Source organism: Arachis ipaensis, chromosome B06, assembly GCF_000816755.2.
Source record: "Arachis ipaensis cultivar K30076 chromosome B06, Araip1.1, whole genome shotgun sequence".
Classification (NCBI taxonomy): Eukaryota; Viridiplantae; Streptophyta; class Magnoliopsida; order Fabales; family Fabaceae; genus Arachis; species Arachis ipaensis.
The window spans coordinates 48,383,378-48,389,141 of NC_029790.2; positions in this window are offsets into that span (position 1 = coordinate 48,383,378).

Sequence of the window (5,764 nt, forward strand, 5' to 3'; positions counted from 1 at the left end):
TGAATTACCAAGGAATTGGAATTCAATCACTTAAGATTGCCAAGGAGATCAATGAATGCATTGATTGAGGAAGAGATGAAAATGAACTTGATCCGGAGAATGCAACATCTCCTAAGACCAATGAATCCTCCATTTCTAATCTTACCCATTCTCTTTACTTTCGGCCATTTACTTTCATGCTAAATTCCCCATTCCCCATTTAAGATTCTGCAGTTTACTTTCCGTCATTTATATTCAGCTCTTTATTTCCAGCATTTATATTTTCTTCCATTTACTTTCCCCGCCATTTAATTTCCTGCAATTCTCAAATCAAATTCTGCTTAGCTCAACTAGAATATTCCACCAATTAAAGTTTCTTGACCAATCAATCCATGTGGGATTCGACCTCACTCTATTGTGAGTTTTTACTTGACGACAATTCGGTATACTTGCCGAGGGAAATCTGTTAAGAGACAAGTTTCCGTGCATCAACTATCAACTATAAATTACTTGGACATTAGTAACTCAAGAGTTCCTAAGTTATCTTCCCAAGTCAAGAGCACTAAAATCTACTCTAGCATCTTCTCAAACAATTCAACAAACACTTGGAAGGCACACAAGAAAAGCATAGTAATTCAACAACAAGAATGAATTCTAACAACAACTAATTGCAAAGAATTAACAACAACAATCAAAGAAAACAAGATCTACATGAATTACCTCAAATTGCATTAAAGAAAAATAGAAGAAGGAAGAGTGCATCAACAACAAAGTGTAGAAACAAAATAGAAGAAATTACAACAAGAGAATGAAAGAACAAGATATAGAAACATAGAATTGAAAGGTAGAAGTAGATGAAATCAAAGATTAAAACCTAGATCTAAGAAGAGAGATTAACCTAAACCTAATCCTAATTTTACAGAGAAGAGAGAGCTTCTCTCTCTAGAAAACTAAACTAAAGCTAGATCTAAAATGTAATCTGTGAAGTGATGCCTTCCCCCTCAACCCTTGGTTCTTTTTATCTTTTTCCGCCAAAAACTCTGCTCCAGATGGGGCCAGAAATCCTTCAAAATCGCCAGGCATGAGTTTGACTAAAAAAAAAGAAGATTAAAACTACCAAATTAAAACTATCTTTTCAATCTGAAATTTCTAACAAATACATCAAGGCATCTACTGGAATCAAAGGGAGGAAAACTATGCTAATCCATTGATTAAATGTGAGGAAAGGTTAACAAAATGCTCTAAATTCAACACAAGATAAACCCTACAAATGGGGTTGATCAACCTCCCCACACTTAAACCTTAGCATGTCCTCATGCTAAACCAAGAATGAAGCAAAGGGCATGACATTTATTCAATGCAACTAAACTATCTAAATGCAAACTATCTAAATGCAACTAACTATATGAATGCAGATGCTTGGTCAAAACAACTCAACTTCCAAGGAAACATTCATAAGTATAGGGCTAAAGCAATAGGAATCAAATCCAACCCACAATTGCTTTGAATTATCAAAAAGGTTCACAAACTTTCATGAACAAGAATGATTACGGTGAATACATGTAATTGAGCAATCGAACCCTCACCGGATGTGTATCCGCTCTATTCATTCAGGTGTTTAGGTGATTCAGTCAATTCTCCCCTAGTCATGCTTTCCAAAATTTGTTCTTCATCTAACAATCAATCAATCATTCAATGCACGCATAGAAATATCATGAGGTCTTTTCCATAACGTTGTAATGGGGCTAGGGTCAAGGTAGGATCATATATGGATAAATGGACTAGAATTTGAATCTTTGATTAGCCCAAACTTTCCCACCTAACCTATATAATAACCTATACAATTAAGTACTAACCTAACTACCCATCTTTCACTTTTCACATACTCATGCATTTTCTTTTGATTTTCACAACACTTATGCATTGACTCTTATTGGACTTTACTTTGGAGAATTTTGTCCCCTTTTTATTGTTTTTCTTTTTTTTCTTTTCTTTTTCACATTTTTTTCTTTTTCACCTTTATTTATTTATTTTTCTAGCTACATACAAGAACATCAATACATAAGGTCTATACATTTAATCAATACATGAGTATGCACCCAATTCCAAAATATATAAATACAAAACACCCTTTTATCCCAACCAATGTTCCAAATCTCCCCAAACTTGAATATAAAACACTCTCACTAGCCTAAGCCAATCAAAGATCCAAATAAGGGACTTTATTATTTTCTGCTTTAGGCTTGTAATGTGCTAGAATAAAGAACAATTGGGTTAAGCGTAGGCTCAAAATTGGTTAACAATGGAGAGTAAAAGGTAGGCTATTTGGGTAGGCGAGTGATGAGCAGATAATTTATACGCTTTTTGGCATTGTTTTTAGTATGTTTTTAGTAGAATCTGGTTACTTTTAGGGATGTTTTTAATAGATTTTATGTTAAATTCACATTTCTGGACTTTACTATGAGTTTGTGTGTTTTTCTGTGATTTCAGGTATTTTTTGACTGAAATTGAGGGACTTGAGCAAAAATCAGATTCAAAGGTTGAAGAAGGACTGCTGATGCTGTTGGATTCTGACCTCCCTGCACTCAAAGTGGATTTTCTGGAGCTACAGAACTCAAAATGGTGCGCTTCTAATTGCGTTGGACAGTAGACATCCAGGGCTTTCCAGAAATATATAATAGTCCATACTTTGGCCAAGAATAGACGACGTAAACTGGCGTTCAATGCCAGCTCTCTGCCCAAATCTGGCGTCCAGCGCCAGGAAAGGATCCAAAACCAGAGTTGAACGCCAGAAATGGATCAAAACCTGGCGTTCAACTCCACAAATGACCTCTGCACGTGGAAAGTTAAGGCTCGGCCCAAGCACACACCAAGTGGGCCCCAGAAGAGGATTTATGCATCAATTACTTACTCATGTAAACCCTAGTAGCTAGTTTATTATAAATAGGACCTCTTACTGTTGTATTTGACATCTTTGGATTACCTTATGATCCTTTGATCACGTTCTCCTTATTTTGACTAGGCTTATTCTAACTGCAAATGCAATGTTGTGATTGAGGAATTTTTAAAAATTCCTTAGTTATTCCCTTTTTCAATCAAAACGGTTTCACATGTAAAAAGGGTCAACTAGGTCTCAACAACCAAAATATATTTATAATCACAACCAAAAGCTAAAACAAGCTAAAACAACTATATAAAGCAAAAGTGCATATATATAAAGCAAAAGTGTAAAATCCAACAAACTAAATAAGAGTATCCACAATCCACAATACTAATATATACAATGATCCAAAAGGTGCAAAATAAATCAAAATAACATAAACTAGGAGTTATTGTCCAAAAATGTTCACCAAATCCACCGACGGCAACGACGGTGACCTCCCCACACTTAAGATGAAGCATCGTCTTCGATGGTAGTGATCGGGCTCATAGTGAGGGACAACAGTCACATCTGGCTCTGGCCGGGTCTCAGACTGGGGCACTGGCTCCTCGGGAGGCTGCTGAGTATCCTAGGTAGCCTGCGTCTGTGGAGGTGCCTTCTGCTGAGCCGCCTCCTCAACATGCTCTTCCTCGTGCTTTGCCTCGTGATCCTCCTCATCAGAAGCGGGAAAGTCGGGGAGGGGGGTAGCTGAACGCCCTGTGCTGCGAATGCCTGATCCACTCTATCAAGGCAGAGCATAATACGGCGCTTACTGCGCTCTATGAATCAAAATAGACGCTGAACCAGAAGATAGGTTGGCTCGGGTGCCGGTGGTGGTAAAGGTGCTACTGTTGCTTCTGAAGATGAGGGTCCTGCCGCTGCTGAAGAGGGAAGTCTAGCTGCCTCTACAGCTGCTCTAGCTCGAGAGCGGCGCCTGGATGGGGACTTCTGGTGCACCCACGTACTCACGGAATAGTAACCTCCTTGTTGTCGTCGTCTGGGGGTGGTGGTGACACATCGTCGTCCCTCCATGGGGCACTGGCTAACTAACTCATCCTGGTGACCAATGTGGGAAATGGTAGTAAGCCACGAATGTGTGCTCGCCACATGCATCGTCTGATGAACCGGGGGAAGTATACCTCCTTCCCCTCCATAACACAGCCAATCAGAAGAAGCATATCCATCGAAATCTCAGAAAAATGGGGCGTAGGTAGAACATAGTGGGCAAATATCTGTTGCCAAGTGCTAGTCTCTCTAGACAGATAAGTAAATAACATCCCCTTGGGCCTCTTGTTGTCAGAATCCATCACCCAAGGGGTGTCCGATGTGGCAATAACGCACTTCAGTGCCTCATAATCAAAGGTCATAGCATTTATTGCTATCTCTGCTTGCTGGTAGGCACATGTGTCACCAATCCAGGGTTGGCAATGCAATACACCCTCAATAGCAGCCTCAGTAACTAAGATCTGCCCGCCCCGTAGGTGGACTGAATCAAGAGTCGTACGAAAGAAGTTGTAGTAATTTTTCAAAATTATGTTCTTGATGTTCATCTTGACATTCAAAGTGTTCTTGGTGTTCATCTTGACACTCATATCATTCATGCATGCATTCATTGTTTTGATCTAAAAATTTCATGCATTGCATCATTTTTCTTGTTTTTCCCTTGCATCATAAAAATTCAAAAAAATTGAAAAATTATCTTTCCCTGTTTCTCTCATCAAATTCGAAAATTTGAGTTGTTTTTATTTTTTATTTTTGATTTCAAAAATTTTCGAAAATTACTAACATTTTTCAAAAACCATTTTCGAAAATCACTAACTGTTTTTCAAAATAATTTTCGAAAATTATCCCTCCCCCATCTCATTCTATTTATTCATTCATATCCTAACATCTCATCTCACCTCTCTTCCATCCTCACAGCTGTGTTTCTTCCATTATATTACATTCTTTGTCTCCCCCTCTTCTTCCACTCACACAAGGATCCCTATACTGTGGTATAAAGGATCTCCATTATTATTATTATTTTTCTGTGCCTTCTTCTTTGTCATATGAGCAGGAGCAAGGATAAGAACATTCTTGTGGAAGAAGATCCAGAACCTGAAAGGACTCTGAAGAGAAAATTAAGAGAAGCTAAAATACAACAATCCAGAGATAACCTTTCAGAAATTTTCGAACAGGAAAAGGAGATGGCAGCCGAAAATAATAATAATGTAAGGAAGATGCTTGGTGACTTTACTGCACCTAATTCCAATTTACATGGAAGAAGCATCTCCATTCCTGCCATTGGAGCAAACAATTTTGAGCTGAAACCTCAATTAGTTTCTCTGATGTAGCAAAACTGCAAGTTTCATGGACTTCCATCTGAATTTTCTCATGGAAGGATCAAAAGCCTCAACAAGGCTTTAATAATGGTGGAAGAAACAGGTTTAACAATAATAAACCTTTTCCATCATCCACTCAGCAACAGACAGAGAACTCTGAACAAAATGCTTCTAATTTAGCAAACCTAGTCTCTGATCTATCCAAGGCCACTGTGAGTTTCATGAATGAAATGAGGTCTTCCATTAGAAATCTGGAAGTACAAGTGGGCCAGCTGAGTAAAAGGATGACTGAAATCCCTCCTAGTACTCTCCCAAGCAATACAGAAGAGAACCCAAAAGGAGAGTGCAAGGCCATTGACATAAGCACCATGGCCGAACCTGTGAGGAGAGGAGAGGACGTGAATCCCAAGGAGGAAGACCTCCTGGGACGTCCACTGATCAATAAGGAGCTTCCCTCTGAGGAACCAAAGGACTTTGAGGCTCATCTAGAGACCATAGAGATTCCATTGAACCTCCTTATGCCCTTCATAAGCTCTGATGAGTA